Source organism: Poecilia latipinna, unplaced genomic scaffold (genome assembly GCF_001443285.1).
Source record: "Poecilia latipinna isolate Pla-1442-1.1 unplaced genomic scaffold, P_latipinna-1.0 Scaffold1482, whole genome shotgun sequence".
NCBI classification, from domain to species: domain Eukaryota; kingdom Metazoa; phylum Chordata; class Actinopteri; order Cyprinodontiformes; family Poeciliidae; genus Poecilia; species Poecilia latipinna.
This window is the reverse complement of record NW_015114098.1, coordinates 82045-93172: the sequence shown is the minus strand read 5'-3', so window position 1 is coordinate 93172 and position 11128 is coordinate 82045.

Sequence of the window (11128 nt, the reverse complement as noted above, 5' to 3'; positions counted from 1 at the left end):
ATATAGTATTGGAAATCCTTTAAAAGTATTTCCTTAAAGTAAATGATCAGATTAAAGGCGCTAATCCATTAAACGCAGTGTGACATTCAGGAAAAAAATAATCTTTTTTGCTTCTTTCATTGAATAAAAGGGATCAGTGTATGAATCTGGAGCTTGGAACTGAAAAGCTGGGTGAGTGTTTGCATGAAGAGAAATGAGCTTTCTCTGATGTTTCAATGACCTTCTTACTCTGATATCTGAATGAGTTGTAGGTGAAATCCTTCTGCACTCAGGGCCACACAGACTTATCTCTGCCCAACCGCAGCAGAGTTTCCCACATCCACACAGTATTTTATTTTGCTTTTTTATGTTTTAAAGGGAAGCAGCCAATCTCAGATGCACCACTCATGGTTTGGCTTTATTAACTGGCTCTGCAAAACAAGCATCACTCTGCAAAAACACAAACCCTTACAAAGTCTTTCTGGTCTAGTTTCTCTGGAATTAATTTAGTCCTCTTGAAATAAAATAAAAAAATAATACAAGTAAATAAATACCTTTTCTTGCTTTATCATTATGCCATTACCATTAAGTTTTTTGAAAATGGTCTCAATAACTTCTGGGACAATTTATCGTCCAGCAAAATTTGTTATTGTATTTTTCCGATACTGTAAGTGAAATAATTTACCAATTGAACTAGTGCTTTTCCATCAATATTGAGGAATTATTTACTTAAAATAAGCTCCTATTTCTTGCTGAAAAGTCACTTTTGATTTAGTTTTCTTATCTCAAATGCAGGGAGATATTTTCTGTAGACATTAGACCAAAAATACTTGGTAAAAGTTTGTGTTTTTGCACTGCTTCAGTGTTACATACTAATATTTTCATTTAAATCCAGCAATAAATTTTCAACTTACTGGTTGAAGCTCAAACAATTTAAATGACAGAGATACCGTCTTATTTTTATTTTCTGTTTAACTTTAACAAGAACTCGTATTACTAATGTCTGTTTTGGACAATTAAAAAAAAAAAAAACGTTTAATATTTTTTTGTTTTATTGCTTTTTTATCTCAGCTTTATAATTGGAAACGTTCACTGCAGGGAATATATCCACAGATTATACGTGTTTTTATGAGGCAGTAATTTTAAACAAAGTTACAAATTAATAATAATTGTGACGCTTAAAAATTGTACAAGAACTAAACAACGATTGCAACATTGCAGGAAAGCTATTACTTTGTGAAGCATGGAGGAAAACACACATATGTGCTTTAAGTGACATTCTGACAAACAAGAGCATTATAGCCTCATTTGTTTTGAAACACTGTTCATTTAAATGTCGCTACAGTTTGAATTATTTCTATTATTTTCTATCAGTAATGACGCACAAGCATCTGACTTGAAACGACATTAAAAATAAGTAATAATCCATCTGTTTACAATAAAACAAAGCTGCGATGAAAAGTACATCACACTTTTTAAATCAGCAACAAATTCAACATTTTCTCCCCACCGCATGCTCTTCGGTTTGGCTGACGATTTATATTTTAACACCCAATTAATTGGTTTTTATTCAGTGAAAAGGTGCAAAGCACATTGATGAACTGTAAGAGAAAAATCTCTATACCTGTAAACATTTAGACATTTTCAGTGTTCACAGTGTTCTGCTGGGTCTGGACCGGGTTTGTTACTTTTCTCTGATTATCTGCCCTTATGTTGACCAGATCAAATGAACGCAGTTTAATGAATAATTAAACCAAAATCCAGTGAATCTGTGACTCATTAACATCCTACCAGAGATGTAGATGTGTGTTTTGAATAAAAACTAAGTTTAAGTGTTCATTAATTCAAAATTCTCATTCCTAAATGTTCATCGCCACATTATTTTCAGGGTTTAGTGGACAGTAAAAGACGTTTCAGGCAAGTCCAGTAAAATATGACCAAAATTTACAAAGAATCTGAAAAATTAAGTTGAATGTCATGAGAAAAACTCAGAAACAGGCGTTTCAAACTTTTACAAGGTTGCTTTGAACTTCCTAAGTCATCGTCTGAATTTAATATCTTTTGAATAGAACCTAAAATTATATCTGACACAAAACTTAGTTTTAAGTGTGGTGCATAATAAAAATGTACTTGACTAAAGTCTTAAGATACAGAACAGAATTAATCCTGTAGTTCCCCAAAGGCAGATTTCTGCAGCACTTAAAGTTGTGTAGTTAATATTTTGACTGTTTTTAAGAATCTCCAGAGGCGGCTAATGGCTTGTTGTTCCACACTTGACATGCCTGGAGAGATTTACAAATTAATGCAAGTCATTTATTTGTAACATTTATAACATTTATAAATCATTTATAAGTCATGTTCAACAGCCAGGATGTCCAGTTGAACGTCAGGTTTGCAGAAGAGCAAGGAGCTCTGAAAGCAAACTATTTCACCAAACGGACACAAAAACAATTAAAAAAAGTCCTGAGATTGAACTCTCGGCGTCTGTTCGTGAATCGGTTGTGCGATAATTTCACACTGTCATTTCAAGTTGGAAGACGGAGTCATCAAACACGGCAAGGCTAATATGTTGTTTCCTCTCAAATGGCTCGGCTCAGATCTGAACGTCTTTTGAAGTCGCGCTTCCCTCCAGTTGATGGCTGTGACTAACAACCGTCAGCGGGCCGCCACCGGGGATCGGCAGCATTGTTAAAAGTAACAGAGGTGTTATCTTACTAATGCACTTCATGCTTTACAGCTGGTGGTGGGACAGGTTGGTGCAAAAGACAACAACTGCTTGCTGCCAGTTTAACCCGTCGTGCTCCGTTTGCCGAGGAGAGATAGATTGTACCAGTTGAGTTATGTGGCTGACGAAAAGAAATTATAAACGATAACCCTCGGGGAAGTGGAATCACGCCTTCCGCATCGGCACTGAGCTTTTGTGAGGTCGCAGGTCTTCCAGCCAAAAACTCTCCACATCTAAAGAAGCTAATAACTTTCTGGCTTCAATTCAGCCAGGAAAATATGATGGAAATCAAAAATGACTCCAGAAGAAATGTGCTTTGTGGTGCATCGGAGCAAACACGTAAAGTTTCTGTACTTGGATGATGGAATATTTAAGATGACGATCGGCAGATATATCCAATTGGAGCACTTGAAGCAGAAGAAGAGGAAGATAAAAGTTTTTGGGTTTTCAACATCCTGCCACTTGTAAAACTTATTAAACTCTAGCAGACTCCCATGTATTCACAAATGTTTCTGTGCTGAACTACAAATATTAATTTGCACAAATGTGTGCAACATAAAAAAGTAAGGTTTATTTCCAAAGAACAGCAGATCTATTTCCTGAAAATCAAATCTGATGTGGGTTTAACAGCAGGACAAGAGGCCTTGTTATCCCACCAATAGTAAAATACCTTTCTGCTCCTTTTTCCTTTTAAATAGATACTATTTACAAAATTTAATTAAAGATATACTGTATTTATTCTTTGGTTTCGCTTCTAAGCTTAAACTGCCAAAGCAGAGAATTGCAGGCCTGGAGAAATAAAGCACAAGAGTGAGGTGTTCTTGCACATTATTCACTCCCAATTTTTAATGGTATGTGCAAGTTCAGCCCCTGGCAAGGTTTGGCCCTTCAAACACATTTAAGTTAATACTAACCGACTTTTTAAATTACCATTCATTTAAATAAATGCTCTTTATCCAGGTCCTCAGCTTTTGTCACGGTAGGCTCCCTGATTAGCTGCCTTGTATCAGGCCTCCTGCTCGTCAGCTCACATGAATACATAAGACTAGGTGCAGTTAGAGAGGCTGGAGGATCGCATACCCCGCTGAAATGTGTTGACTATGATTAATGACCGAGAGGAAGGTTAAAACAGTGATTACACACCAGCTGGCAAGCCTCCACTTTTAACATCAGCCCTTCTTTACGTGCGTCTGGGGAAAAGACTGCGCTACAGTGTGGTAATCTGTGCAGGAAGCAAAGAAGAGAGGGAAGAGAAGGCCTGCATTCAACAACTGCTGGGAGAGTCTAAAGAGGAAGTGCAAAGATTGGATTTTTACGAGTCTATCAAACATGTAGCAACAATAATTCCCTCCTTTTTTTTATTAATGTGGTGGATCCGCTTTAAATTGACCAGTTTCTTTCCCCTGTTGGTCCGGATCTTTTTCGCAAATGTGAACAAACTCAAGCGAACCCTGATGAGGAACCGAGATCCACTTTTGGAGATGGTATCCAAGTGAACTTCTGGTATGAACACAGGCCAGCCTTCATCTAAACCAACTACAAGAAATCTACATCTTTTTTGGACTTTCTGAGCCACCGTTGCTCGGTATTATGGTCCCATTGAGCCGTTCAGGGTTGCTAATGCTACTACGGCAGGTAGTAGATCCACCATCTCGAATTTAAGACTTTTTAAGACCATTATCAATGGAATTTAAGGCCTATGTCAAAATAGAAAAGTACAAAAGAAAATCACAAATTGTATGGGTTGGCAACAGTGGTAAGCCTATGGCTGTAAAACTTGCACAAATCTACACCTGGAAAGCGAGCATGCTAGCTAGCAAAGCTATATTAGCAGCTAGTCTCCAGTAGCCGCACCCGACTCAAGTCAGAAGGCACTGAAGATACCTGTGCTTGACTCAAAAGAAAACTACAGAGAATATATGTTTTCAAACAGTCCTGCCACAACAAAATTTAAGACCTGTGACTAATGTATTTAAGGCAAACTTATTTTTTAATCAATTTAAGACTTTTTAAGGCTGTGCAGACATGCTGACTTATGTAGCAATGCTGATGGCAGTGCCCATTTGCTGACGCTGTTCTAAAATGAGAGAAACCCCACTGCTTTATCCCAGATTATGCAAAACACAGTGGATGAGCAGATTAACTGAATTGAAAATATAATGTTTAGTTGATCAGTTTGATTAGCAAAACATTTTAGCTCCTTGTAGTTATTTTAGTCCTATAGTAAAATGTTCCAGGATTATTTGTTTATATGCATAACCGGTGGATCTTTGCATAAACCTGAAAGTTTATTTTTCTGTATTTTTTTGTGTTTTGTCATCACACATTGCTCTGAAAGTCCTTCAATCCCTCAGACCTTTACAGCAGCAGAGGCCAAATATGCAAGCACTTTCTGCAATTATTTTGTCCTCCCAAATAACCCATGTCTCAACATTTTTATCATTATAATTGTACATTCTTATTAAATTAACATCCAGCATTGGTTTTGCAAAATAACCTCAACCTCTGGGCTGAAAATATTTGTTTTTTCTTATGCTAATGTTTCGTAGCAGCGCTGCCCTCGACTATAAGCCAGAAAACTTGACATTCCTCCTCTGAAACCGGGTTTTCACTTCCCTTTAATCCAAGTTCAAAAGTTTGTTTTTCTCATGTAAATGTCTCCATGCAGAGAAGTTTGGACATTCCTCTTGGGAAAGCAAAGAAGTTTTGAATTTTTATTCAAATGTAACCCTTGGCTCCAGAGGTGGCACATCACAAGTTCAAAAAGGAACTCTTGTGATTTTAGGCTTGAAAAATTAACCATGCAGCCTCTGAAGTAGCACAAAATTCCAAGTAAAAGGGGAAGCAAGAGATATTTTAACACAATTATGGTAAAAAAAAAAAAAAAACATAAGTTACCATGTAAGGTGACTAATGTTTCACCAATCCAATATGTTTGTTGTCAAGAAAAGCTATCAATATGCAAATAAAGTCTACCTTTTAAATGTATGGGTTTGATTTTTAAGCTACTTAATTTAACCATTACTGAACATTATAATAATTTACGAACAACTTTGAACGACTTCAATGACTAATATTTAATTTTGTCCAAAATTTCTATTTACAGAGTGTTATGATGTAATTATTCACTCATTTGAACCGCATTTCATCAGTTGATCAATAATCACCTCATATGGTGTTTTTTTTTTGTTTTGTTTTTTTTTATCAAGATACGAAGCAGTTCTAGCATTATTAGAGCTGGGGTGTCCAAAGTGTGGCTCGTGGGCCATTTGTGGCTCTTGGACTAAGATTGTGTGGCCAAGAATGGTAGAAATTTGGCCTTATGGTACATGGAGCCGATGCAGATGGATACTTTTTGTAAGTTTTGGCAAGTTTATACCTTCTTAAATGGAAAATGTTAAGCACAACAACCTTTTCTTTTAGCTTTTGATTTAATATAAAGTCATACGACAAGCCACCAGCGACTTCTTACTCAGAAACGTACTTTGGCTAAACACAGCAAATGTTTTAAGAAAAAAATGTTTGGAAATGAGCTAAAAACACTTTATAGACCAACAAAATAAAACATAATTGGCCCAAAATATGAAATAACTTTAAATTTGTTACAGTAATGTTTGTTTCATTAAAATATTACTTGTATAATTTACTGTTGTGCATGTAAAGGAGAAAAAAATCGACAATTTAATTTTTGTGTTTGGATCCAATTTGGAGATTTTGGTCTCCAAAGTTTCTTTTTTTTCTCGTGATATTCTAATTTTCAGAGCTTTTTTGTTGTGTTTTTGCAGAGCCTCTGCACCACTACACCCAGTCTACAGCAAGTTTCTAAGGAGCTTTACATTCACATCCGTCTGCAGCAGAGTCACGGCTTCAGGGCGTCCCAGTCCCCTTAATGAAACTTATAAAAGCCCCACGAAGTCGAGCTCAGCATTTTACGCTCCACTTTGAAAGAACACAAACATTGCCCTGTTTTTAGAAAGCGACACTTAATGTACCTCAGGTGTGTGTAATGTTGTTTCACTCCTTCTCCAGATGGCTGCCTCCGCTCTCGCTCACTTCCACGCCGTTATCTCCCTGCAATGACTCGCCTCCCACCAGATCTCAGAGCCACACTCTCCCCTTCGGCGAGACAGAAATGACGTTAGACACGAAGCTAATAATAAAAACCTGAGCCTGTTAGCAGAGGATAAAAGCACTTTTACTTTAATGAATGTGATTGGTCTGTATTCCTGGATTACAGCTGTTCAGCTGTTGCTCGTTACGGCTCTAAATGTTTTTTATGCACATTATAAGAAAGTAAAGCAAACAGCAAACATATCAAGATGAAGCGACGGCGTCCAGATCTGCTCAGATAGATTTGAGTTTTATTTCTCAAAGGAAAACGCTACAATAACGTTTTGTTGTTTGTTTAATTAAACCACCTTTCTCTGCTTGCAAGAGTTTTTTAAGAGTCTGATTATGGTTTGTTGTGGGTAAATTATGAGATTTTTATTTTAAATAGATTTATTTGTTATGTGTAATAAAGTAAACTGGATATATAATTATTACTGGCATTTAAATGATTTTATTAACTATAGTTTTGATCAACGAAGGAAACGGAAAGAAGAAAGAGAAAGACAGAAAAAAGAGAAAGAAACAAAGACAGGAAGAGAGAAACAGAAAGATAGAGAGAGAAAGAGGGAGACAAAAACAGAAAGAGAAAATAAAGAGATGGGAAGAGGAGAAAGCTGGAAGATGGAGGGAAGGCGAAAGATAAACAGAACAAAACTTGAATCTGAGACAAAAGCACAAAACAATGCAACAAACTAACTCAAAGAATCAACTGCAATAGCAATATCTAACTAAATAAATCATCAAAACAGAAGCAAATAAAGTGAGCAGTTCATAACTAATTCAATCTGACTGAGATGAACTGATAACCCAACAATAACAATGCAAAAGAGAATGAAATCAAGTCATAAAATGTGGTTTTTAATATTCTGAAACATAAGACATATTTCACAGTTTTAAGGTTATATTGCTTCGTTCTCATCAACTCGACCCAAATGGAAAACGGCAAGTCAACATGAATAAAACGGACTTGATGAAAACCCAAAAACTCAACAGCGATATAGAGAAGTGACAGCGAGCCGAGCTGCCATGACGCATGCATTCAAATCATGTCTGCTGCTCTTCCTCTGTCAGTGATTTACAGCAGCGTGCCATGCATAAACTGAGGAGGAGCACCAGCAGGGAACAACAGTGTAACAGGACTCTGACAGTCGCTCGCTCCCTCCCGCCTCCTCCCCTCCCTCGGTCACTCTCCCAGGAGTTGTCCCCTGCCCAGTGGCATGTGGATGTGTGTAATGGAGATGGATGGCGGCTGGCTCTGCCTCATCGTGGAGCAGACGGGCTCCTCCCTAAATGCCTGCCTGCCAGGCCTCATCAGTCTCTGTGCGACAGCCTGCCAGGGTCCGGTCCAGGTCCCAAACTTTAACAGTGAAATCCAGGCACTTTTCAAAAGTTTTCAAGGCAAGTTGTCAAACTTTTCCAGCACCAGCACTTAAATTAAAGCAACACCAAATAGCTGATATTTGGTGTTGTTCTGGAATGCTTTGCCAGAACTGCAAAGCATTCTGGGAGATGTAGGCAGAGGAAAGGCTTTAGCCGCTCAACCTCTCAGATTGGTGGAATCAAATGACTCGCTCATTCTTTGGTTACCTAGCAACAACCTCCTGACTAACTAGTGGTTACCTAGCAACAACCTGCTGGGTAACTCGCGCAGCAGCAGTTTCAGGTTTCACCACCGAGCCTCATAACTGCTTAAAAATAAGACTCATATGAAATGCTTATATTGTGTTAAGTTTCAGGGCTGAAACAATTAATTGCAATTAATCGACTACTGATAATAATTGTCAACTAACTCAGTAATCGATTAATCGCTTACTAGAGCATGCAGACTCTAAAAATGGCTTTTTGCTTTAAGAATATAATCAGAAAATACATTTTGCATTTAACTTAAGTATTTCCTATCCATTAGTCTTCAAGAGGGAAAAAAAAGAGTATTTAAATACTTTTTTAAAAGTATTTATAAAGAAAGGCTTACATGATTAAATATGCAAAAAATATTTTTTGTCTGATTAATCGTCATATTTTGTTGAAACAATCCAAACTAATTCTGTTGAGGTAAATGAGCTTCTTAAATGCTTAACATCTAATATAAAAGCAAAGTTTTATGGCATTAGCAAATAGAAATCATTTTAGTAATTTTATCTGACCTAAAAAAAAGAAAAGTTTGACCTCAGTCACTCAGAAAAAAAACTGAAAACATCTATTTTCAACTGCATTTATTTATTGCAAATCAAGCACTTTCACTTGAAAACAACTAATTGGAATTCAAATATTTTTAAGAATTTCAAGCCTTGGTGCTAAAACTTGTTATTTCAATACCTATTAATAAAATCCGATTGTTTATTTAATCGAAAACAACAGGTAATTGCAGGATATCAAGCAGCCAAGTGAAAAAGGCTCAAGCAGGAAAAGCCCAGAGGTGAAAACAAACTGCAGCAAGCTCCTAAAGAGCGAGTTACTGCAGAGGAAAATACAACAATCCTTTGGGATGCTGTAAAGCTATTGTCGTTCCCCGCCTCTACCTCCCTTCTCTCCGTTTAGCTGCCTTCCTCAGCCTGCAGCTAAGGACGTGTTTGAAGTATTTGTGCAGACTTGGGTGTATACAAAGATTTGTGATGTGGCTGTCACCGGTCGTCTGGCTGCTGGGCAGAGTTCACACCAGATGCTGGGAAGTTCGCTCGCTGTGCAGTCCAAGTACTCCGACTCAGTCCTGTTTAATTAAGCTGCTGGATCAATAAGCTCTTTTATTTCACTTTCCTGGATTCCCATCTGTTCGGCGCGAGTCAAGCAAGACCACAACACCCATTCTTGGAGGCTCTGGAAGACCCATTAAAAATCCATTAAGACAGCAAAGAGGAAGCATTCAGCTGCTGTGCATTCAGACTTTAACGAACATTTTTGATTCTTTTTGAAGGAAAATCAGCTATGATATCAAACTCTACGCATCAGAATAAACAAGATGAAATAAAGTTGTCATCGTCCTTTTTTTTTACTGGGAAGGGTTCACAGAAAAACCGAAAGCATTTGACCGAAGACTTACTTTTACTGTTGGACGGTCGGCCACCACAGGCCTCAACAATGTCATTACCTGGAACGACACTCACCACAAGACCAGCATAAATGGCAGTCCAGAGAGTTTTGGTTATCCAGATCCAGCGTACCTGTTCAGGGTTCAAGAGGAGCTTCGTCTTAAAGGTGTAACAGAGGATGACTGATCGTTCGAAACATTTTTTTAGACAGACTTAGTGCTGCTCTTAATAAAGTTCCCAGTTGCAAATCTGCACTTTTCAACAGTGATGTTCACCACGGATACTTGAAGATGTGCGGCTGTGAATAGTTTGTTTTTCTAAGGGTTGCACCAATACTGATATCCAATGCTGTTTGAATCATAACCAATATTTATATTTATTATATATATTTCACTACAGTTTTAATACCTGCGGGAAAAAACAACCAGAAACAGGTCAAAATAAATGGCGTTTTTTTCATATCGGCTCAGTTTTATTTGCCGATACTGATGTTGGTGCGAGTGGTATGTTTTAAGTCTCCATACTCAAGTTAACAGTTAACCAGTTTTGAAATTAATTGACGATTATTTCTATAATTGATTAATCACGATTAATCCATCTAAACATTTCAGCTCGACTCAAAACAATATTATTGTTTATCGCAATAAGTTCTGGGATCATTTAATTTCAAAATTTGTTATTTTGACAGGTAGCACCAGGCTTGGGGCTAGAAGGTTTTCTGTAGAACAACTTTTCTTTAAGTTATGTCGGCGCCTGTTAAAATTTAGATGCAAGAACAACCAATTAGTGAAGAGTCGCATCATGAACATGGAGGAGAGGCTAGCTGCTAGCTCTTGCTAACATTTAAATAAATCAGTAGAAGTGAGGCGAGACTTTACTGAAACTTTAAACTTTGCTCTTCAGTCACCAGAACATACTCAAACATAAGAAATTACACAACTAAAATAGATTCTCTGGTTTATTTGAGCTAAAAAGTTGGAGTTTGATGAAACGCAGCCCAAAATGTTCGCACAAGCATCAAATACACCAAACAAAAGACGGGGACCAACTCTGAAACACAATTTAAGAGGAAAAGCAAAAGCTATGAGCCTATCAGAGATATTTATTACTGCCACTGAAACAAACTGGTTTAAAACAGCAGAAATAACTATTTTCCCAAATGGATCAGAACCATTCAATGCATCAACGCTGTGTACTCAATATTATATTTAATGGAAATCCATAACTCAAAGTTACAAACCGAATAAAACCAGCAAAAGCCACAAACTGTTTCTCTGGATTTATTTTT